The sequence below is a fragment of the Pinus tabuliformis genome, chromosome 7 (assembly GCF_031772625.1).
Source record: "Pinus tabuliformis cultivar Carrire ecotype Pingquan chromosome 7, CPIR1, whole genome shotgun sequence".
NCBI classification, from domain to species: Eukaryota; Viridiplantae; Streptophyta; class Pinopsida; order Pinales; family Pinaceae; genus Pinus; species Pinus tabuliformis.
Genome location: NC_142293.1, coordinates 813,461,124 through 813,487,735, shown reverse-complemented (window position 1 = coordinate 813,487,735; position 26,612 = coordinate 813,461,124).

Below are 26,612 nucleotides of genomic sequence, written 5' to 3'. Positions count from 1 at the left end.
CATCCCAGTGTCCAACCATTGATGTTATTGACTTCTCATCTATGGATCTGTTGGTTTTAAGAGCACACCTACAAGATACATAACATGAGAGTATTCATATTATTAACTCACTTCATATCCCTCATAAACATCTCCTAAGATGTTTTGGTTTGCAAACTGCAACAAAGAAATGATAATGTCCATGATCTTAATTGTAAGATCTACCTCTCCCACCAACCATCATCCGACATTGTTTCCTTTTTTGAAGCATTTTGAACTGACTTTCCCCAAAAAGACCATTTCTTTGAAATAAATATGGATCCAACAGTGGCCTTGATTTCCTCAATCTCTTAACCATGAAGAATGAGGAGGAAAACTAAGTATATGCAATATTCAATAGTGAAAGACCTACCTACTCTTTATAGATGGGCATTGGTATGGTTTTGTACAAAATTACAGATATGGTGTCCATTATCAATTAAGTTTCCCATCCATGTCAAATTTAAGGAAATAGATTTAAGTTATAAATTCAAAGAATGAATAATGTAAAGTGTCCAAAATATTTGTGGATATTTAGTTTCCACAACCATGTTGGAAACATTACAAACAGGTGCATTATTTCTGACTTTACAGATAGGAATTAACACCTACTTTTTTAGTAGCTTTAATGAACATTACACTCATATAATGTGCACGCATCCACCACATTCAAGAAGAGTGGTCCATTCTTTGATGAAGCCATGAACTTGTTGAGTCGATGGCATCTTGGATCCATCCATCCATCAACAATACTAATCCCTGATGATTTAATAGGTGCTAGTATATTATCCACATCCTTTTCCTTAACCAACCAATAATGTCATTCTAAGCTTCCATGCACTTAGGGGAAATTACTTGATTGGAGCCCATTCAACTACAACTCGACACATCTAATAAAAAAGGAGATTTTGCATCATTAAATGAAAGGAAGTTGAGATAGATAAATAATTTAATAGTAAGGTCAACGGTAAAATTCCTCTCGCATCCCTTGTTTAAATATATTGTCCATTAGACTGCTAGTTAGAACTTTCCTCTTCTTTACTAGCTTAGGTTCAGCTCCACTAACGTTTCTGCTAGATGGCTCCTCAAGAATGTAAGAGGATCATCATCTATGTGTGTCCCACATGATGGTGTTGTTGAATTTTGTATCTATGGTCGGTCTTTATACATAATGTTTTAGCACTTCAAATGTATGTTATGATAAACTCCTCTATCACTACACTAATAAAAGTGTACCCATCACTCAAACAATTTCTTGATTTGACGTGTGAAGTTTTTTGTATCTTATTATAATGCTTAAAGGGTGATATTGATGATGAAGATCCCATGTAGTTTTCTTTTGTAGCTTGATTATTTTTTTTCACACTAGAGGCCATCTAGAGCCTCTTTGTTGATGTATTTTTGGTTCAGAAAAGTATTACACTAGGTGATATTTTGGTTACATGAACTCTTATTGATATATGAATGATAACTTTTGCATATTTGTGTATAAATGGTTTGGATTCATATATATGCACATTAATATATATGATTCTATTTAAAATTTGAATATTTTGTGTTTTTTGTTCTACCGGTTTTTCTACTCTTACCTGATCTAGCAATTATCATTTTTTATTGTTCTTTGAAGTTATAGAATTTTATAATGGATGGTTATAAGATAATGATCTTCACTAGGTTATGGCTTTGTTCGTGTTGTGTATATCTAAGGTCGATGCATTCTTATAGCACTTGCATAGATGGAGCTTAAATGCTGATGTCCTAATTGAGAATTTTTGGGCTCAGAGTGAGTCTATAGACCTTTCTGTCTACCTAATATTTCAATATGAGTAAAAATTGATATTTCATTATATGCAAAGTGAGTACATGATTTCCAATATAAACTTCTCATAGAATTCATCTGCTTTTTCATTGTGTTTAGTGAAGCTTGGGGAAGCATGTCTAAAGTAGTATGGGGACATTTGAGCTTAGGGACAAACATAGTAGTTCAAGGTGGAGTGGACAAAATGTTTAAGATAAGCTTTAGTATTGGTCCAATATATAAGATCTTGAAAACTTCAGCTTGATACTTATCAACCAGCAGTGGCCTTTTGGCAGGGCTACTATTCATATCAATAGAAAAGGTATCCTTCTGTAGTGATTGTCCACTCTCCTTCACATATTCTCAAGGAAGGAATGCCGATACTAGAAGGTAATACATACATTATCACATTAATTCCATACTTATATTTGTGAATTAAACTTTATTTTGATATTTCCTTTTTATTGGGTGTATTACACAGTAACCCTTTCCTAGGTTCCAAAAGAAATCTTGGACATCCTTACAAAAAATATTTTTTATGAAGCTTGCATTTCTTGAGTATTTCTGTTAAACATAAATTCCTTCAATACTCAGAGCTTTGTAATTGATCTTTTGATTTATCGGATTGGATATTGCAGGTGGCTATACCTCTTGGAAGAGTGAGATCAGTGAACCCATGTGAGAATGTGAACAAGCCTCTAGAGAAATATATACAAATCCATATTGTAGATAATCATGAAATCAGGTTCATGTGTTTCATTCCTTATTTGGTGCAAATGTATTCATAAAGGTATTATCATGAAAATTCTTTGTTAGCTTCATGATCTTGATTAGCAGACAAATCAACTTGAAACGTGGATTTCAACAAACCATATATCTGCATGTTTATGTTTGCGATAAGGTGTATGTTTTACTCACTATTTTATTTTCCTCACTATGCTTTCTCACATGAAACTTGCTTTGAAATCAACGTTGACATCAAGAAGCAAGCATATTCTCATTTTTTCACACAATAATTTTCAGAAAGACACACAAAAATACCGATGGAAAAAATATTGTATATCTAGTTGATTATACTATACATAATGTTCACTTGTCTTCATGTTTTCGTTGTAATGCAATATATATGCCATTGTTCTACTCATAAATGTGCTCTAACATATCACTAAACTGTGGTTATGCTACTCATGGTTCTTTGAATGGAACGAAATGAGTCTATTTCTCACCAAAATATTGTACATAGGAAGACACCCAAAAATATTGTACATCTAGTTGATCATATTGTACATAATGTGCATTTATTTCATGTTTTTGTTGTGATGCAATGTATATGGCATATTTGTACTCATAAATGTACTCTAACATATCACTAAATTTTGGTCATGATGCTCATGGTTCTTTGAATAGAATGAAATGGGTTTATTTCCCACCAATGGTCTCTATATCCTTGCATTTCTCTTTTCTTCCCTCAATTTCCTCTATTATTATCTTTGAGTAAGAATGTGTTTCTTTTAGTCTTCTTACAATTCTCTTTTTGCATCCACACTTTTTCTAGTGTCTCAAAAGACAATCTGCTTTAGTTTGCTAGAATCTATGTCCATTTATTTTTGTCAACTCCTTGCATTTTCTTTGAGAGTCACCGTTATTGATGTCCAAACAATGTTTCAGAGTTAGAGGATACTTGTGTGACACCAATTATGGTAAACAACATGGAAACACAAGGAACCTGATGACATGAAGACCAATGATATTATGTGGTGCAACAAATAAATCATTGTCTCTGTAAGCGTTATTGGTACATGTGAAGGAGCATTAGATGGACCCACTGCAACCAAACTCACTGATATGAGTCATTACTTCACATTTTTTTTAAAGAGATAGTTTGTTTACTATGGAGTTATTGTTTCTCTTTATAGTCAAAACATGAAAGAGATTCTTCCTGAACTCAAAGGTTACTTAAGACGTACTTTCTCAGACGCTACTTAAAGACTTCCTTGGAAACACAACACCATTGAATTATTTAAGTGGGATAAAACTAAGAGGACAAACCCATTATTTAGAAAGAGATGTCTTCTTTGTGTTGAGAGATTCTCTCTAGTTGAGTATGGTAGAGATGTAATATAATGGCATGCTTAACATTTTGACTTAGTCAAAATAAAAATTAATTAAATTAAAAATAAAATAAAATAAGACATTAAATTAATAATTAAATTATCCTAGATCCATTTTAACTCCTAATCTACTAAGTGTTGAGAGGGATCAAATCGCTTGAGATACAAACATTTTTTACAATAAAATGAGATTTGATTCATCTCGGTGCTAGGTAGATCTCAAGTTAAGATAGATCTAGGTTGGTTTTATTATCTTTCTACTAGGAGAAAAGTATAGATCCATACAAATTATGATAATTAGTAGAGTTTCCTAGCAAGGAAATGATATTATGTTTGAATAGTTGAGATCCCACTTTTCTCTTAGAACCTACAAGCTCTTTAAAAAGGAAAAATATTATAGACAACATTGTCATTGTTAGGTTTATTGTTTCATATTTCAGAGAGAAGAGAATGGAATGGTATTAGGGTAATAAATCTTGTAGAAAGAGGAGAATAAAGAAATATCCTATGGTACTTGTTGCAAGAAGCATCTTTAGTTTAATCATAGGGCATTCAACAAGTGATTCTTGGTTTCCTTCAAATAAATAACTAATTAAAATGGGGTTCACCAACATCCTAGCCATTATTCAATAGCATGCATGATCTATATATTTTGTTAGTGGTTGATAAATTACATGTTCTGGCCTCTAATTATGCTTTCAAAACAAATATTTCTTTACCACATTTGAAGAGATCCAAATATTGCAAAGTTTTATGCAAAAGTACATACTTTAATTGACTTATATTATCTAAGCAGCACGAACAATCACGTTCAAAACCATTATTTATACAAATGTACATTCAATAACATATTCTTCATAAGCTTCATGTTTACTACATGAGAAGTTGTGCATATTTATGCATATATCTATATTTCCTTCCACGTATGTATAAGGTACTTAATACAAATTATAAACCATAGTTTCCTTTGAAATAAATCTGGTATGTGTGACTGATGCATAATAAGTGAATGGCACACAAAAGCCAAAAAGCAAGAAAGTGTTGCTCATAATAACTTATTAGGCAAGAGATAAGTCACTAAATAAGTTTATATTTGTCCAATGCCAAAAATAAAATGTGGGACCAAAATGACAATAATTTAATAATTTGTAGTTTGTAATCACAAACTTCTAGTTTTTGGCTTGTTCTCCTGGTTATGCCCATTTAATAATAGATTCTTCAGAAACTTCTCGTTCCCTACATCATATGTTGTATGCATTTTTTATTTCACGTCCATCTCTTTATATGCTCATATAAAAATCTTAATATAGCTTATAAACCATAGTTTCCTTTGCACTAAATGTATGATATTTGTGTCAGAGATGAAAGCATGCATGGTAAGTGAATTACATGCAAAATCCAAAAACCAAGAAAACCATTGTTCACAAGTACTAATTAGACAATAAAAATGTCATAGTGAATGTAGAATTTTCACTGTAGATTAATCTGATTATGCAATGTACTAAGGAAAAATACTTAATCTACTTCTACCATCAAACTTGCGGAAGCTTAATCAATTTTGAGCAAGATCAAATAGAACACATATAACAGAGAAGAAGATTCAATTACACATGAAACACAGAAGAATACTCTGGGGAAAGCCTCAGCTAAAAACCTCAATCTCTGTATTATCATACAAGTGGAAATATGTTCGGATTACACAAAGATTTAGCTCACAATCTATCCAACTCTCAGTACAATCCCTCTGCTACTCATAGACAGTCGAAGGCTTCTCACAAACCTTCTCCTCTGCCCTACAAGCCTTCTATTTCCTTGCACAGTTTCTCCTGGGGTCCAATGCTGATACCTGTGTGAATTCACCTCTCACACAAATCACTAAACTCTGAAATAACTGCGCAATCCTGAAGGAGATAATTCCTTCTGCATGGATGAGTTTCCTGTGTAGGAATAATCCTCCAACTGATAGTACACTGTCCCTTCCTCTGATATCAACTGGGTCTCTGACTGAACTGACATGCATGAGTTTTTTATGAGAGAATATTTAGTTATCTGAAGTGCAACAGTTACATGCATGCATGCATTAACTAACTGAACTCACAATTTGTTCAACAAACTATTTGAACTAATCTAACTGGACTTAACTTAGTTAACTGAGCTAACTAATTACAACTCAAAGTACAACTCATCCTTATCTCCTTTAATCAAGGGATAACTTCATAAATCAATGGAGAAACTGTTGCATGTCTTCACATAGACTTCATGTTTGATTTCCTACAACTAATTAACTCAAGATGAATTAATTAATTATTTTACAAATAGCTACTAAGATCAAATTCGAATTTTAATTTGTTGAAAAGTGTGCAACAAGAAATGCTAAATTTAGGAAGTGCTAAAAATAAAATTGCTAAAAATAGCAGTTTGGCCAATGAGCATTTTGGCCACCTTGGGTGAGAGGTGAAACTGCTAAAAATAACATCTTCTAAAAATAGCATTTTTGGGTCCCTTCCTATTTATAACAGTCCCTCGTTTATCTATAGGAAGTAAATTCGAATTTGGTCTTACCAGCAATTTGGATATTAATTAATTAATCCTCCATGAGTTAATTAGTTAAGGAAAAGCAAACTTGAAGTCTTTGTGAGAACATGCAATTATTTCTCCACTAATTGGGGAAAGTGTCGTTGATTTGCTGCATTGATTGAGGAATTAAGGATGAGTTCTATATTGAGAGGATCAATTGACTTAGTTTAACTTAGTCAAATCCAGTTAGATTAATTTAAAAAGTTGTTAAATTAATGAGATATAGTTTTTTTATGCTTGCATGCATGTGACAACTATTATTTTCAGATAACTGTGTATTCACTCATGGATAATTGATGCATGTTAGTTCAGACAGAGACCCAGTTGAGATCAGAGAAGGGACAATGTACTATCAGTTGGATGAATATTTTTCCTATAAAGGAAGCTCATCCATGATGAGGATTTATCTCCTTCAAGTTTGTGCAGTTAGATCAGAGGTTAGTGAGTGTGTGAAGAGGCCAATTCACACAGGTGGCAGCACTGGACCCCAAGGAAACTGCACAAGGAAATAGGAGGTTTGGAGGGCAGAGGAGAAGGTTTGTGAGAAGCCTTTGAGTATCTATGAGCAGCAAAGGGATTGTACTGAGAGCTGGATAGCTTCCGAGCTAAGGCTTTGTGTAATCCAGACTATATTTCCACTTGTATGATAATACAGAGATGGGGTTTTAGGTAGGTGCTTTCCTCGGGTAAATTCTTCTGTGTTATGTGTGATTGATTCCTTCTTATCAGTTATATGTGTTCTTATTGATGTTTCTCATGGTTGATTAAACTTCCTCTAAATTTTTTGTAGAAGTAGATCAAGTGTTTTGCTTTAGTACATTGCATTACTAGGTTGATCTATAGGTGGGAAATTTCTACATGGTATCAGAGCTAGCTGATTTGTAGAAAAATTTCTACATGGTATCAAAGCTAGCTGATTTGTAGAAAAATTCTACAAAATTCTACATGGTATCGGAGCACAGGTTATCAAGGAAGAACAATATAATGAGAGGAGATTTCAAAGTTTTGAGTTTTGGGCTGAGAGTTTGCAGAGCAGATCTGAAAATTTCTATACAAATTTTCAGAAATAAATAGAAGATTTGGATTCCTTGCGGAAAAATACCCAAAATCAAAAAAGAATCGGCTGAATTGAAGTTTGGATGAGGGAGATATCACTGATTTAAAATCCGCTCTTTTTCTAGAAAATTTCATGACGACGGGAAAGTGGAAATAGATTGGTGTGCTAGCCAAGAACCTGTATGCACTTGAGATACAAGATGCATGCAAAGCCTTGAGAAGCAAGGAAAACATTAGATACTTGGTGGTTGAGAGGGAGAGTATATTACCTCTCAACATGCAAGGCCAGAAGAAGTCTCAGACAATTGTGGAGGAGCCATGATTGGTGCAGCAACTTCAGGAGGTGGTGGAGAAGCCACAAGAGGGGAAGCTGAGAGGAGATCAAGTAGAGACATCTACTCATGCAGAGACCTACGGTAGGGTGAAAATTTGAGCCAGGTGGGCTAAGGGATCACATGCAGCCATACCTCCAAGTAGGAGGTGGGGCGATATAGAGTGATCGTCCCAAGGAGGAGGGGCAGGATCCTTGAGGTACTCGACCTCTTGGATGAGACCTTGCTACGGGAGCCCTGATGTGGAGTAGCAGGAACTGACTGATTGGGTAGAGACAAATGTGGATCGAACAGCAGAGAGAGCTACAGTGCAGGGAATCCCAGGACAACACAGAGCATGCAGGCTACAGTAATGCGAGAGGCACATGTGTATTGCACTGTGCAGGGTAGCATAGAGAAGGGTGCAACGGTGCGAGATGCATGGAGATGTTGCAGTAGCACAGAGGTCAGAGAGGGAGCACTTGTCAGCAGCGAGTACAAATTCAGCATTAGAGTATGTTTCTAGCCCAATAGAGTGGTCATTTGAGAGTTTTTTTGTTCTGAGTGTTGCTGGAGCAACTGCACTTAGTAGATGTGTTGCATGCAAAACATTCCAGAGTTACAGGATCGGGTTCGAGAGGAAGCCTTTCTTGTTGAGAGGGAGTGTTGAAAAGTGTGCAATAAGAAATGCTAAATTTAGGAAGTGCTAAAAATAGAACTACTAAAAATAGTAATTTGGCCAATGATCATTTTGGCCACCTTGGGTGAGAGGTGAAACTGCTAAAAATAACATCTTCTAAAAATAGCATTTCTGGGTCCCTTCCTATTTATAGCAGTCCTTGGTCTATCTATAGGAAGTAAATTCGAATTTGGTCTTACCAGCAGTTTGGAATATTAATTAATTAATTCTCCATGAGTTAATTAGTTAAGGAAAAGCAAACTTGAAGTCTTTGTGAGAACATGCAATTATTTCTCCACTAATTGGGGAATGTGTCCTTGATTTGCTCCACTAATTGAGGAATTAAGGATGAGTTCTATATTGAGAGGATCAGTTGACTTAGTTTAACTTAGTCAAGTCCAGTTAGATTAATTTAACAAGTTGTTAAATTAATGAGATATAGTTTGTTGATGCTTGCATGCATGTGACAACTATTATTTTCAGATAACTGTGTATTCACTCATGGATAACTGATGCATGTCAATTCAGACAGAGACCCAGTTGAGATCAGAGAAGGGACAATGTACTATCAGTTGGATGAATATTTTTCCTATAAAGGAAGCTCATCCATGATGAGGATTTATCTTCTTCATGTTTGTGCAGTTAGATTAGAGGTTAGTGAGTGTGTGAAGAGGCCAATTCACACAGGTGGCAGCACTGGACCCCAAGGAAACTGTACAAGGAAATAGGAGGTTTGAGGGCATAGGAGAAGGTTTGTGAGAAGCCTTTGACTATCTATGAGTAGCAAAGGGATTGTATTGAGAGCTGGATAGCTTCTGAGCTAAGGCTTTGTGTAATCTGGACTATATTTCCACTTATATGATAATACAGAGATGGGGTTTTAGGCAAGTGCTTTCCCCAGGTAAATTCTTCTGTGTTATGTGTGATTGATTCCTTCTTATCAGTTATATGTGTTCTTATTGATGTTGCTCATGGTTGATTAAGCTTCCGCTAAATTATTTGTAGAAGTAGATCAAGTGTTTTGCTTTAGTACATTGCATTACCAAGTTGATCTACAGGTGGGAAATTTCTACATGGTATCAAAGCTATCTGATTTGTAGAAAAAGTCCTACATGGTATCAAAGCTAGCTGATTTGTAGAAAAAGTCCTACATGGTATCAAAGCTAGCTGATTTGTAGAAAAATTCTACAAAATTCTACATACTTCTCAATTTTAGTTCAGGGACTAACTAAAATTGGAACCTATCCCAAAATGCTATTTTTAGCATTTCTATTTTATCATTCCTTGTTACTATATCCAACGCTGGTACCTGAAATGCTATTTATAGCATTTCTTGTTGCCATTTTCAACAGTGAGGTGTTCTTGAGTGTGGGTTGAGTAATTTTTCATCATGGAAGAATGAATCTGCATCTACAATGTATATAAAAAGAAGAAAGGTGCATTTTAGAATGCATGTGGGGTCATAAGAGAGGCATCATGTTGCTATACTAGGGATATAAATATAAAAGGGTATATAAAATGTTAATGAAAAAATGCATACCTACAATATCTAGTGAAAACATGGTTTATTTAAATTGGGAAGGTGGATTGGGTTCATATTGGTAGGGGGTTAAAAAAAGCAATTTTTACAGGTATTTTCCAATATGTAGTGAAATTAAGGGTATTGTTTAGTATGCCATGCACATGTTATGTCATAGGTTCATTGAGTGAATCCCCCGTGGCCTTTCCTTTCTGGTTGTAGGTGGCTACCTTTTCCTTCATGTTCTCAGAATTGTCACGAATTCTAAAGAACTTCTTCATCCTAAGAAACCATGCTTCTACATCTTTTGACCTCTTCACCTCCCCTTCGAATGTAGGTGGTTTATCCTTTTTAAACTCTTCAAGCATATAATCCCTTCCCTTATTTTTCAGATAATGATGATGAGAATGATGGAAATGAGGGTGATGATGATAAGAATGATGCCGCTGAATGTTGGTTCTTCCTTCTGAGGTACTTAGTGGTGCATTTCCATTCATGGTATCTTCACTTTCCCTTTTGTGCCTCTTCTTGGATCTACTACCATTTTCCATATTTGTTCTCTCTTTTGACTCAAAAGGGCTTAGCTTGGCTTTATGGCTAGCCGAGATTTCGTGCTTTTTCAATATTTGTAAATATGAGAGGCTTTGCAATATAACTGCATTCACCTTCGCTTGCCTCTCTTGGGCCTTTACCAATATTTCATTATCTACCTTGAAGGTTCTTATCTCGGCCTTCAAGCTTCTCAAGGTATCCAATTAGTCAAGAGAGTTGGCCACTCCCTTGTTTCCCACTGATCCTTCGTCCCCGTTCATGCCCGCCCCTTCATGTCTATCTTGTGACCTGTCTGATATGTACTAGACCATTACTATCCTCACCCTTTAATTATTTTGTTGCTTGTGATGTGATGTCATTCAAACACAACTGTTAGGTGTGTCATATCATAATCAAATAAACAAAATTGTAACCTTGAACTTACTCTCTCCGAGCTTCCATAATAGTATGGATGTAACATACATGCCAATTTAGCACATCAATCAACATTAAAATCTTGTTATTCATTAGTGTTAAGTTGCATACAAAATCACAACCAGTTAATTTCAAACCGAGTTTTAACGCCTAAATATCATATTTATTAATTTTCTAAGAGAATCATCATGAAATCCTGTGCAAGAAAGATGCTACTAGCTTGCTCATGATAGAGCCCATCTAGTCCAATTGTTGAACCTAGATGCTCTGATATCAACTTGTAACACCCCCTCCTAACCTCAGATTCCAACCAGAGTTATTGGGAGGTACTTACTATGCATATCTAGCTCCCAAAATACCGTTATTGAAACGGGGCCTAAAAAGTTTGACTTTCACTGACCTTCTTAAGACTTGAATTCGACACCATCATTATTGTTGAAAATACAACAAGAAAATCCTAATTTAGTTTTTCCTTGAATTAAATTAGGAATAAAATTGCAATTCCACATTACAAGACAACTTGTACGAGTTAACTAAGTTAAATTGACATAGTTGGATTAGTTAATATGAGTTGAGGGTCTAACTAGAGTCATGTAGAGTGTCTCCTACATTATTGGAGCCCTGTTTGAGTTTATTTTGAGTTGCAATTAATCAATTTATTTTAATTGAGTTAAAGTGAGTTAAACTAGTTCCAACTAATGGAGGAACTAGTAGGAGGTCAAACAGTGGGGTGTTGCTTCATGTGTTCAACCAGTTAACTGATGATTCACTCATAAATAACTCATGCATGTGAGATCTGAGAGTTACCCAGTTGATATTGAAGTTCAGGGACAATGCACTATTAGTTGTTTAATCATCTAAATGGTACAGGTGGTGCATGTGGTCGGAGAAAGGCCTATAAGGATTGCACAATTCATATTAAGGAACTTCCCTAATTAATAGGGGATGATTCCCAAGGAAACAACGCAAGGAAATAGGGACTTGGGTAAGCAAAAAATTGGTTAACTATTGGTTTAGGCTTGTCGAGGAATTTGTGAGATAGATAAAGATAATGTAGAGGTTTCTCGGGATTGAGCAAAGCATTGTAATCTTCTCATATTTTCTAACTAATGCAATATACATATAGTAGGGGCTTTTAGCTGTGGTTTTCCCCTGGAAATAATTGTGTAATGTGTTGATTGAATTTTTTCTCTTGTATGCTTCGTGAATTCACGATCGTTTAATTGTTTCCACTGATGAGTAGAGTAGATCCAAGTCTATTGTTTTAATAAATTACAATTAGCAGTATAAATCTACAAGGAATTTCTACATGGTATTGGAGCAGAAATAACTCTAGAAGAGGAGAATACAAATTTTTCTTTTGCAAGTGAAATCGAATTTAAACTATGATTCTTCACAGCCAGCAAGATGTCATTATACGAATTGAGACTCGAATATGCCCTTGAGGGTAGTTCGAACTATATTTCTTGGAAGGACAGGATGGAGGCAGTGTTGGAAGACAACGAGCTGAAGGATTTCGTAGATGCTGACATTCTTAAGCCTCCAATAATAGAAACTCATGTTATGGAAGAGTGGAAGAAATGTGTTGTAAAGGCAAGAAGGATCATACTAGAAGGAGTTCGACATCATATTGTTTCGAAACTCCACATCAAGGAGACTCCATATGCAATGTGGAATGCCTTGATACACATGTTTTAGAACAACATTGACCACGGGAGGTTGGAACTGAAGGAAAAGCTCAGGAAAATCAAGATGGAGAAGGGAGACATCATACCAAAGTACTTGACCAAGTTCACCCAATGTCAGGATGAGCTTTAAAGTGTTGGTGTTACATTTGTTGAAGATGATTTGGTCATCCTAGTGCTTCTAGGCCTTCACAAGAGCTGGCACATCTATCAAGATTTGGTAAAGGGGAGGGAGAAGCTACCAAAGCAGGAGCGTTTGCATTTTGAATTGGTGCAAGAAGGGATTCGGTGGAACACCAGAGATGGATCCTTATCCAAGATTGATGATGAGGAGAACTGTGCCTTGGCTGGAAAGGCAAAGAAGGGGAAAGGGAAGTCATCCCATTCTAACTCAGATTCCAGTCAGGGTTGCAATAAGAAGGACTTGTCGAAGATTAAATGTTTTCACTATCACGAGTTGGGACACTATACCACAAAGTGTCCGCACAAGAAGTTCGACAAGAAGCCCTTAGGAGGAGTGACAGACGAATCTATTGCTTCACAATTCGAGTTAGATTTCACCCTTATTTCTTACATGGTGACATCAACGATGGGTAGTGTGTGGTATCTAGATAGTGGAGACTCATTCCATATGACCAACAACAAAGAATTATTCAGTGACTTGGAGGACAAGGAAATCCAAATGCACATCGAAGTGGGAGACGATAGAAGGTATAGTGCGACCGACATCGGTACTGTTACTTTTCATAGGGATTTTGGTTCTCCTCTCATATTAAAATATGTCATGTATATTTCGAGTCTGAAGAAGAATTTGGTTTTAGTTGCTATGTCGAAGGACCACAACTACGATGTGATATTTAGGAAAGGAAATACTTTTATTCATCACATAGTCACAGAACAAGTGGAGGGGTTCGGGGTTTGGGTAAAGAACATTTACAAATTGGATGTAGAAGATTGTGTTGCTTTGAGAACAAAAATAGAGAAGGTGCAGAGTTGATACATCGGTGAATTGTGGCATAAAATATTGGGTCACCTGCACCACGAAGCCTTGAAGATCATGCAACAAATTTCTACAGGACTTCCCAAGGGTACACTAGGGAAGAGAGATACATGCAAAAGGTGTACATTGGGGAAGTACACCAAAACCACCTTTCATGATAAGGATAGTCGAGCGCAAGCGATCCTTGAAAGAGTCCACTCAATGATCCAAATTGGATCATTATATTGTTTTTCATCCATATCGAAGCATTTGGAGTGGAAAAAGTGGAGGAATCAACTCACGGGACTGTTTTTACCAGCAGGACCCATTTTGGCGAAACAGGGTCTCAAACCTTCCGGGAGCATTTTGAGGCATTACACGATGTTTTTTGGGGGTAAAATTATGTCTCTTTAGTGTGGCACCTTTTTATGCTATTCTACACACAGGGACCTTTCCAATGGTGCGAGCAGCATGTCAATTGAAGTTTGTATGCAAAATCTATGTCATTTAGAAGTTGACCTTCCTATTTTCACACCTATAGTTCGGGAGGATGTCGCGTCAGCCCCCATTATTCATGGAAAAGGGGCCAGCCACATGTTTTTGAAATAAAAGTCTCTATATGAGTCTATTTTGTAACTCTAGTTAAGATTTTATGTAGTCAAACTTAACCACTAGTAGGTTATCAGGTTGTGCTATAACCGGGCCACTAGAAGGAAGAGGCATTCCATTCTTTCGAGAGCATTTTGTTCCATAGCTGAAAAAATATAGCCAGGAGAGATAGGAGGTAGAGAACACAGAGAGGATTTGTGCACAGTATCAGTGCACAATCCACAAACATTACTTCTTTGTACCTGTAGCCATATTTCTAGACAGAGAAAGAGAGTGGAGCGACCTCACCTTCCAGTTGGGTTTTCTCCTGAAAGGGTTTCCCAGAGAGAATATCTTGTGTCTTATGTGTATGTGAGATTATTTTTCCGTTCTCTACTTTTCTGCATAATTTATATTCACACGCATGCAATAATTAGAGTTAAATCCATGTAGAGATTCGGTGAAATTTATGTATTTTAATATATTATTATCAGATTTCTTGTGATGAACTAGGCAGTGGAATATCCATGAAAGTTTACGGATCATTTGGTAACAGAGCGGATTTCTTTGGGTATTTTGTGGATATTACAGGGATCTAGATCGACGGGGCCACAAACCATAAAACCTTAATCATGGGAGACGAATTTGTAAATGAACCTCGTGATCCTAAAGAGGTAAGGTTTTCACAGCTCTAACAACAAGTCGCAGATATAAACCACAATGTAAACCTCCTCATGGTGGCCCTCAACAATAAGCTAGGGATATTTGGAGAAGATGGGGATTCAAATGCAGAGGACAAATCAGAAGGGGGATTGGGAGATCGGGAAGACATGAGAACCAACCGAAGAAAGAACCCGGAAAAGATCAACCTAGTTTGAATATCATTAATCAATCCCTATTAAAAAATGGAAGAAAAAATTGATATCAAGGCGTACCATGGCAATATCGACACTTTGAAGTTGAACCACCAGTTGCAGCAACTGGAAGTTTATTTCAGTGTCCATTAGATCGAGGAAGGGAAAAACATCTCATTCACACGACTGAAATTAGAGGGTCATGCACTGACTTGGTGGGAGATCCATACAAAAAACCTGAGGTTAGAGGGAGAGACTCCACTAACTAAGTGGGAGGATTTCAAAACCCTCATTAAGTCATAGTTTTATCCCATTGGGTACGTGGAGGACTAGTGGATCCGATGGCATTACTTTAGGCAAAAGCTAGGCCAAAGCATGCAGGAGTACACCACATAATTCAAAAATATGGCTATAATATTGGGTATCTCTCAAAAGAACCCAGATGTACTCCTCAAGTATTTGGGGGGTCTGCACCACCATTTGTGTGAGTAAGTGATACTGTTCAAGCCCAAATCGGTGGACGAGGCTTGTGTATAGGCACAGTACCTAGAGAACATAAGCCTGAAAAGAGCGCAATCAAGTGGATCGAAGTAGAAGGAGCAACATGAAGCTTCTACGGAGGGGAAGAAGAATAAAAAAGGGGGAAAATATAAAAAGACATCAACCACAGCACACCAGTGCAAAGATCCTAGCAACCACTATAACCACTGCAACATTGATGGCCATACAAAGGAGAAATGTTGGAAGTTTCATCCAGAGCTAAACCTAAAGAACAAGAAGAAAGATAATAAGAAGAAGAATCTCATGGTCACTAATTTGAGTAACCAAGTTGAAATCAACTCAGACGTGGATGAGAATATTGTTTGTACATCAGTGCAGAAGGAGGTGAATTTGAGTAGCCTTTAGCAATAAGAAGAGAAAGAAATGACCAAACTTTTCCATATAAAGATACAGGTCAAGAAGACAAAGATTGATGCTCTGTTTGACTTAGGATCGAAGGTGAATCTCATTGCAACAGAGCTGGTCAAGAAGTTGGGTTGGAAGTGTGTTATTATCCAAACCCTTATCCACTGGGATGGGTAAATAAGGACGTAGAGCTAAAGGTAACAAAATAGTGCAAGATTAGATTTGCTATCAGTGCTGATTTTATTGATGAAGTAGATTTGGATGTGGTTACCCTTGATGTATGTGGAGTCTTGCTTGGGAGTCCATACATGTACATGCATGATGCGATATTCATGAGGAGAGCTAACCAATATCGTCTCATGAAGAATGGAAAATCGTTCATCATCAACGCGCACAAAGGCAAGTCAAAAATTTCACTTGTAAGTGCCAACGAGGCCAAGAAATTGATCAGTTCTAGCAAGAAGTATGTTTTATTGTTTTTAAGGGAAATTCAGTATGAAGAGGAGTTAATAAGAGGCAAGGCATCCTTGGAGGGGTTTACTAAGAAATAGAAACAACAATTGGAGGAGTTGTTACAGGCATACAAGGATGTGTCCTGAGAGCCTAAAGGGTTACCAAGTAAGAGAGAAGTGGAACATGAAATCCAGCTATTGCTAGACTCCCCATTGCCAAATATTGGGTTGTAGAGGCAGCCTGTTATAGAAGCAAGTGAGGTGAAACAATTGCAGCAGCTGCTAGAAGACGATGTCATTCAACCGAGTACATCACCATGTGGGTCACTCATCATCATTATGCTAGAGAAGGATGGGACTTGGAAGATGTGTATAGATTATAGGGTGTTGAATAAAATCACGCTCAACAACAAATACCCCCTACCTAGGATAGACGATCTGCTAGATCAGCTGCAGCAAGAAAAGTATTTCACCAACCTGGACTTGAAGTTTGAATATCACCAAGTTTGAGTCAAAGAAGAAGATACATGGAAGACCACCTTCAAAACCAGGGAAATGTTTGTATTAGTGGTTAGTTATGCCATTTGGCCTATGTAATGCACCAACTACATTTATGATATTAATGAATGATGTATTGCACCCTTTTATAGATTCATTTGTTATTTTCTATTTGGATGTTATACTGGTATATAGTGCTACCTGGGAGTAACATAGCTCAAATTTGATGCAGAATCTGGAAACATTGAAGAAACATCAGCTGCTAGCGAATCTTAGGAAGTGCAAGTTTGCATAGCAGTCATTGGTGTATCTGGCATATGTGATTGGTGGAGGAGAGTTTAAGATAAAACCTCTCAAGATGGAGGCCATCATGAAATGGTCAGTGCCCATTAATGTTTATGAGGTCGGGAGTTTCATTGGGGCAACAAAATACCTAAGGAAATTCATAGCCTCGTTTTCAGCGGTAGCAACACTGCTCCATGCCATAACAGTAAGTGGTAAGAATTTCCAGTGGGGAAAAGTTCAGCAGAAGGCTTTCGAGGAGTCGAAGAAGAAGATCAATCAAGCGCCAGTTTTGGAATTACCAAAATTGCAGTGGCCCTTTGAAGTGGAGACAGATGCGAGTGGGTATGTTATGTGATTTATCTTGATGCAAGGAGGAAATCTCGTTTGATACCATTTTGAAGTATTTCATGGGGAAGTTCTTAACTACCCTACCTAGGATAAGGATCTCTATGCCATGGTGAAATATGTGAAGAAGTGGAAGCACTATCTGATGGGAAAGGAGACAATAATCAACACAGATCACCAGTCATTACAGTAAGCAGGGCCAAAGTAAGCTACAACAGACTAGTCATTACAAGTGGATGGGGTTTTTACAACAGTTTCATTTGGTGATCAAGTATAAGAAGGGAATCACAAACAAGTTGGTCGATATGATTTCAAGGCCACTCACATCAAATATTACAACTTTAGGGAATCTTATGCATAGGGAACTATTCACCTATGATGCACACAGTGAGGAATATTCAGAAGATGAGGACTTCAAGGAGGTGTAGTAGTAGTTGTAGAGTTAGATTCATGTGCACAATGGCGACAATATCGATGACTACCATATCCAGGGTGGGTTACTCTACAGGTTGGATAAGCTATGTGTTCCTAAAGGTGAATGTTTGCAGCTGATTATAGAGGCTCACACCTCCAAGGTTGCAGGGCACTTTGGTGTAGGGAAGATCATGGATAACTTGCAGAGGTATGCATATTGGCCCAATATGCAAGAGTAGGTAGCTAGGTTCATAAGAGGATGCATGCTTTGTTGTCCTACCAAGCCTAGCAGCAGGAAACAGGGTTTGTATCATCCCTTACCTATAGCTACTCGTCCTTGGGAAATAATTTCCATAGAGTTTGTGGGAGGTTTACTGAAAAATAGGAAGGGACATGACTACTTGTTCGTGGTAGTTGACAAGTTGAACAAGATGTGTGTTTTGATTCCCTGTTAAAATACCATCAGTGGACAAGAAGTAGCAAACTTGTTCTTTGGACAATTTTGGGTGCACTTTGGGATACCAAGGAGCATCATTTCAGATAGGGACACAATATTTATCAGTGCATTCTGGACTACATTGTGGGAGAAGATGAACACAAAGTTGAAGAGATCTACAACATTCCATCCACAAACATATGGGTAGACAAAAGTAGTCAACGGGACTTTGGTGCAGCTTTTGAGGAGATAAAACCATAAGCATCTGAAGACCTAGGATGAAAATCTAGTATATATACAACATTCTTATAACAAAGCAGTCCACACTTCTATAGAAAAGTCCCCATTTGAGACTTGTTTTGGATATTTTCCACCTTCATCTCTGGATATTTCATATGGGAAACAAGGAGGAGTGAGGGAAGATCTTGCAGGAGATGCTTTGAGGGCTGAAAAAATTATAGAGAAGATCAAGAAAATCCATCTACAAGTATAGGAAACATTGCAAAATTCACAGGAGAAGTATAAGGCTAGGCATGATCAACACAAAACAAAGGAATCATTCAAGGTGGGAGACAGAGTATGGCTACAATTGAACAAAGAGAGACTACACGAGCCTGGTAAGAAAATCAAGGCTCTAAGTTATGATCCCTTTGAGATACTGAAAAAGGTGTGTGATAATGCCTATCGACTTAGTGTACCACCATATATGTGCATTTACTCAGTTGTGAATGTAGGGAATTTGAAACTATATTAGCCTTCCATGTTTGATCAAGAAGAGGTACAGGTCCTACCTTCTGTGGAGGATTTGACATCAGACGCTCAGGCAGAGTTGACAGAAGAAACATTTTTGTAGAAGAGTTAGAAAACTACAAGACATGGGCAACATGACCTTTGGCAGATTGAGTTGAAGGGACAACTTCTAGGCAAAGCTAAATGGTACACCAGAGAGAAGGTGGAGGAAAAATTTCATCACCTCATTTAGTAAAATATTTTAGGGACCAAAAACCTCCAAAAATAGGGAGGTGTGATCTAAATTGTATCATTGTATTGTTTATCATCTATCTCGATGCATTTTGAGTGGAAAAATTGGAGGAATCAGCTCATGGGACCATTTTTATCGACGGGACCTAGTTTGGAAAAATGGGGTCCAAACCTTCTGGGAGGTTTTGAGGCATAAAACAATGTTTTTTCGGGTAAAACTTTTCCGCTCCGATGTGGAACGTTTTCATGTTATTCTACACACAAAGACCTTTCCAACGACGGAGGAAGCACGTCAATCAGAGTCTGTATGAAAAAATTATGCCACTTAGAAGTTGATCTTCATGTTTTCACACCTATAGTTCGGGAGGATGTCGTGTCAGCCCCCATTATTCATGGAAAATAATCTAGCCACGTGTTATCACTATAAAAAAAATTTGGACAACTTGTATGGTTTCAAAGTTGTAAGTCAGTTGTGGTCAAGTTATTTCTATTGTTTTGTTTAAGGAGTCTAAAACATAGGATAGAGTCTTGTTCCCATTTTTAAATAAGGTCAACAATCTTGTTTTAACTATCATTAGTCCCACATTGGATCATAGGTGTCATGTGTTAAGATTGTTTTAAAATTGGCATGCGCTACGAAATCAACTAGGAGTTTTCGTAGTGCAAACTCATAAAAATACACTATGTGAGCTACGAAAACAGGGATTTGTAACTAGGAGATCACGTAGTGCAAAACACAAAATTTGCACTGGCTGTGCTATGAAATCGGGGATTCGTGCCAGATCTTGTCTAGCTGTCTTTTCCATCAAAATCCGTTAATATCTCATCACCACGTGTCAGTCCTTGAACCATGCCTACCACCTGCAGCCATTCATTCTCATCGTTAGATTCGTTAGATGTCTTGTATGCATTCTTTCAAATTTCAAAAAAGTAAGGTGAGGTGATTTAGTCTTGGTTTTTGCCATTTTCCTTTCATGCATAAGAAGACAATTGGCAAGGTTAAGGACGGCACTCATCAAAACTTTTTGAAAGCTCAAGTGAGGCAGTTCTCAGTTTCAAATTCAAGCGAGGCAATGTTCAAACCAATATAGTGCAGGCTTGTCTTCAAGTTTCCTTGCAGGGATTTCATATACATGTTTGAAGAAAGGAAAAATCACAGGTCAGGCCGGTGTCTTAGAGCTAAGCCTGAAGGTTTAGATGTGCTCATGAGAAGTAGAGAGGTTGAACATGCATTCAAACAGGTCGGCTGTTGGAGATTCTGCGAAAAACTTCAAGGTGGTCACGTTCAAGTAACCAAAGATTTTTCTTTAAATTTCTCTGGTTTGAATTCAAGAGTTAGAGTGCTAGAAATTCCAATTTCTCCTGAGGTCATATCTGCAGTCACCTAGATATCAAGAGGCCAAGAAATATGGTTCAAAAACTTTAAATTTGAAATGGCACCCTACCAAGAATTTTTGAAGCTAGAATTCATAGGCTCGGACTTAACCAAATCAATGCCCAGAAGCTATGTAAAGGATTCATATGCCAACTTGCTGACATGCATCCAAAGATATTTTACCTGTGAGGGAAGATATCATAAAGTGTACTCTTACCATTTTAAGCTCCTCTTACATTTCACTGGAAAAATATCTCTTGATTTACCTTTCTATCTATTTCATAGCTTAGGCAAAATGTGTGGTAAGGTTCAATTGAAGAAAGAAGCTTGCGAAACCTCCTTATTCCATCATGGGTTAATCAAGTTGACTGTTTTACATGAGCTTCAGAAGATTGGAAGAGAATGGTCTACTTTCTTGTTTATGATAGGCTTTAAAACAGAAACAGGACTTAGTCCTAAGGCTAAGGAGATTTCTTCACCAGCGGTAAGTCATCAGGAGGAAACATGATCAACTAGGTTTGTGAAATTGAAAGCTAGAAAGTAGGTGAAGGAGCCTATGACACCACTAGTAGTTCAAGGCACTCCTCAACAGTCACAGAGGAAGAAGGTTCAGATCAATGAGGTGGTACAAGAGCAGTCTGTTGATAAAATTGTCCAAAGAAGAGTAACAAGAAGTCAATTAGCCAAGGAAAAGGGGAAGACTGTGATTGCTGATGAAAGCCCAGCCTCAAAGGGAAGTTTGAACAATCTCCTCCAGGCTATTGATATAGAAGAGACTCCTCTGGTCCAAGCATATTTCCTTGAAGCAGGTAAGAACAAAACAAAAAGAGTTAAATCTTCTAAAAAGCTTCAATTTGATGACCAGGTATCAGAGTTTGTGTTCAAGCCAAGAAAACCTGTGACTAGACATTTAAGAAGAATACAAGAGGTAGAGCAAGAAGCAAGTGAGACAGTGGAGGTTGCACAATTCTTTGAAGAGTTGGTGGTTCCATCAGTACAATCATCACTAGTGCACAAAGATGATAGAGGCAAGACAGTTATCACTCATGAGGAAGACTGTAGCTTTGAGGAGGTCAAAAAGAAATTGGTGTCTGCCAATCTTGAGATTGCCCAACTCAAGGAAAGGGCAAGGAAACATGCAGTTGAGAAAGCAAATTTCAAAAGAGTAAAAGCCAGTTGGGAAGATGGTAAAGCTTCAAGATATGAAGTAGTGGGCAGTCATGCTCAATACTTCACTTGGACTGTCCCTGTAATAAAAGAAGCAAGACATGTCAGAAGGGTCAATGAAAAATTAAGAACTAGAATTTGAATGATGAAAAGACAGATCAAAGATTTGAAAATTCAACTGAATGAACTAGAAGAACAACCTCAACATAAATGAAGAAGAGAGTAAGTGAAGCAATTTTGAGACAATTTTTATGTGAAGTCTACTTTTTGAAGGTTGAAGGTTATTTTGGATAGATAATGTCAGATTAATTGGCTCATAGCATGTGGATAAGCCATCAAAAAATCCCAAAAAAATGACAGAAAACTGTGTTCTTGAATCACACAGCAGTTTCGTGGCGCGCTACGAAACTGCTAAAAATGACATATAATGCACAGTAGTTTTGTAGCATGCTATGAAACTACTGAAGCTACCAATTTTGTTTTTGAATCAATTTTGAAATGAAAAGGGGGAACCATTATGAAAGAATGATGCTGCAGAAGATATGAAAGTGCCATCTCAGAAGTTTCGAATACTAGGTAAAGGAAAATTCAAAGAATGAGAGGCATTTAATAACTCCAAACTCTGCACTACGAAAACAGCAGTCATTTCGTAGCTCAGACAGTTGTCATGCTTCAACCTGCATATAAGGGGTTTTGTCTTAGCACGAGTATATGAGTAGGACCTTTGGTCTAATTCAAGGCATCACATGTTAATTAAAAGGGATAAAATGGTTAGCAGAATTCAAGGAACCACTTTGGAGACCAAAGCAGAAAAAACAGGAGCAGTTTTCTTAGTATCCAGGGACAGTTGAAGGACAAGCAATCAAAGGCTAGCATGAAGTCTAAAGTCATCACTCAAGCCAAAGAGGAAGAGGGACAGATGTCAAAGAACGAGTTTGTTTTCATAGCTAAGGTTGTTGCCAGCATAGATAAGGAGTTACACTCCTAGTCAAATTAGGTATCTAAAACTGTTAGTTTACAGTCAATTGTAATTAATATTTTTTTTAAAGTTCAATAGGTGTCAGGTCTAGAGAAATTTGAATTCCCCTCTTGCTGGAGGAAGGAATTCAAGCTTGTAAGGAAACTCTATATATGACAAGAGATGTAATGCACCAAGGGTTGGAAATTTTCAGATAAAACACTCATATTGTGTCATTGTAGAAGATTATGTTTTTATGAATACAGACTTTGGCTTTACTTCTCAAGATTCAGAAAGGGTTCAATGGTGGCTTGTTTTATGTTTGTCCTCATTTCCTTATTTGCAGTAGTATGAATGTATGATACTTAGAACTCATTGGCAATGCTCTAACTTCCTTCATGCATTTGTAGATTGTGTTTCCTACATGTTTCTATGTGTTAACTGATATATTGAACTTTTGATGCCCTAACTTCCATCTTTAGCTAATATTGTTGTCATACTAAGAATTTTCTAACTCCATAAGCCCAATGGATGTTTATTGACTGTGTTTAAAACATTTACACTCCTTCATTTGTTTCATAGAGTTAGCCATCTAATCCATTATCAAAATCTTTAACCTAGTGAGAGAGCCCTCTCAGGTTGAGGAGGCTAAGCCTCAGCAAAAAGTTGGTTTGAAACGGTTACTCAATTTCTACCTAATTGGTAGCTTGTTAGGGTTAGGTTTTGTGATAACATTTTGGTGCGTCTGCCAGGAGCCTGAAGATTATTCATTCCCGAAATCAAGAAGCTGAACTTCTGAAGGTAGCAGGAGCTCAGAAAACTTTTTGAGGCTACAATCTACCTTGGTGACTCCATACATTTTCAAAGTTTTAAAGGTGGCTTCGAGAGGGAGATATACATGGAGAAATCCTGACCCAAATCCACCTACACTTGTGGGCAATCCAAACACTCTTTTCAAGGAGCAGACAAAGATTTATTGAAACACCAGGTACTCCATATTATTCAAAATATTTTCTCTCTGAATTCTCAAGAAGTCTTGAGGAAAAAATAGTTGATGACAAAATTCATGAGGTGTTGTTTAGATCAGAAAATGAAGAAGAGCTCATTGGAATTATTTTAGATTTGCAAAAGAGAGGAATTGATACCTCAACCTTAGTATCACAAGAAGATAAAGAGGAATTTTGGGAAGTAGTTACTTATGAATTATTGTTAGAAAGGGAAGCCTTAGATAAACTGAAAGAACTTGATCCTTTTGAAGTCTTTCTTAGATCTAAAGCTGGTTTACCCCTTCCCAATTGGAGTACATTTGTCACTGGTTTGTAGAGCCCAAGTAGTCCTTTTCATATCAGTACCTCATCTTCTGCTTCTGCTATTCCTAGTGGCTTTCAGACACCAAGCAGTCCTCCTCATATCAGTTCTTCATCCTCTGTCCCTTTTGTACCTGTCACTACTGTTCCTCCTTTAATCATGCCTTATACTTTCTAGGTATGCTCCACTTTCACTCCCTGCTATTTTGCATGACCTTCCTAGCAAATATGCTGCAAGAATTCCAACATGGGGTGGTGATGAAGAAATCATAGCAGAAGAACATGTAGACAAATTCAATGATTTTGCTGACAGAGAGGAAGTTGATGATGAGGATGTGAAGCTAAGATTATTTGCACAAACCTTTATCAGGGAAGTTAGAAAATGGTTTAAATCCCTCCCAGCAGGAAGCATTCATAATTGGGTAGAGTTTGAAGATAACTTTCTAAGGAAATGGAGAAATAGAACTAATCTGGTTCAAGCTCTTACCGAGTACAATAATCTTAGAAGGGCACCTGATGAAACCATTCAAAACTTCTCAAAGAGGTTTAACAAAGTGTTTAATTCAATCCCAGCTCGCTTAAAACCTCCGAAAGCTTTAGCACAAATGAGATATGCTGAAGCATTTGATTCTGATTTTTCTCTGTTGCTTAGAGAGAGAGACTCTGCTACACTTGCTGATATGCAAAATGATGCAATAAAAGTAGAAGTAAACATGGTTGCTGCTAAAAAATCAAAAATGGGAAAAGCTAAATTGAAAGAAGAAGAGAAACCTTCCTCTTCAGCTCCTGAAGATAAGATAGATTCAATGATGAAGACCATGGAGAAGCTGATGGATAGGTTAGCTCTTGGAAACACCTCTGCTCCTCCTATGCAGCAGGAGCCTCAATTTAGAAATCCTCAATTTAGGAGACCTCAAAACCAACAAAGACCAAGAGAAAATAGGAATCAACAGCCTGATCCTCCAGTGAGACCTCCTTTTCAGCAGAATTTGGTTGATGAAGAAGATGAACCTGAGATTCCTGAAGAATCTATCCATTGTCTTGATGAAGAAATGTCAGGGATTTTCTTGACTAAGGAAGAACATGATGAGTCAAGTTTGACCAAACAAGGAGAAGAGCCTTCAGATTATTTAAAGGGGTATCAACATGCTATATTTGAAATGCAAAAACAGTACAATCTCAGAAATAGAAATGTACCAATTATTGCAAACAAAACATAGCCCAAGAAGGATGTTTCAAAGACAGTTGAAGCCAAAAAGGATACCCAAAAGGTTGTTGAAGGTAAAAATGACTCTCTTCTTGGTAAAAAGGACATTCAACCTCCATCTCCTATCAAAGAAATTGAGAAAACTGTTTCTATTTTTAACCTTGAGAATGAAATTGCAAAAATCAAAATATCAGTCCCTTTTAGTGAAATTCTCAAGGTAGATAAATACAGAAGTAAGATTGTAGAGATGTTAAATTCACAACCAGGAGTTGTTGATATCTTAAATGTGCAAGAAGATAATCCTACTATATACTTGGGTCCAAGGCTTGAAGATGATCAGAATGAAGAATTTCCTCCTTTCTATGTAAGCATTAGTATTCATGATATGACCTTACATAATGCTATGTTGGATTCGGGGGCTTCTCATAATCTTATGCCTAAGGTAATCATGGAGAGGTTAGGATTACAGGTAACAATACCATATAAGGATTTATTCTCTTTCGATTCAAAAAGAGTCCAATGCATTGGTTTAATCAAAGATGTTGTTGTTGGTCTAACACAAATCCCAGCAAAGACAATTGTCATGGACATTGTTGTGGCTGACATTCCGCCAAAGTTTGGGAGGTTGCTGTCAAGATCGTGGGTAGAAAAAATCAAAGGAACAATGCAGATGGACCTTACTTATGCTACCATCCCTGTTTTTGGTGAGCAAAGGAGATTGTATCGGGAGACCAGAATGGCCTATATGGTAAGCAGCAAAGACAAACCTCAAAACTTTCCTATTTATTCATTTGATATTGAACTTGGATTTGCCATTCTTTTCAATGAGTCATTTGATAGTGGATTAGAAGAGATGCATTCAGAAAATCATCACTCAGAAATCAGCAAGAAAATGAGAAAGAGATGAAGAGATGGTGGTCTTTGTACTTTGATGGATCAACAGGAAAGGAAGGGGTAGGAGCTGGAATTTGGATCACAAGTCCAAGTGATGAAAGTAAGTTTTACTCTTACAAACTAAACTTTGATTGCACAAATAATATGGTTGAATATGAATCTCTGATTTTGGGCTTAGAAATCTTGTTAAAGATGAAGGCTTGAAACATTTATGTTTTTGGAGATTTTGAATTGGTTATTAAATGT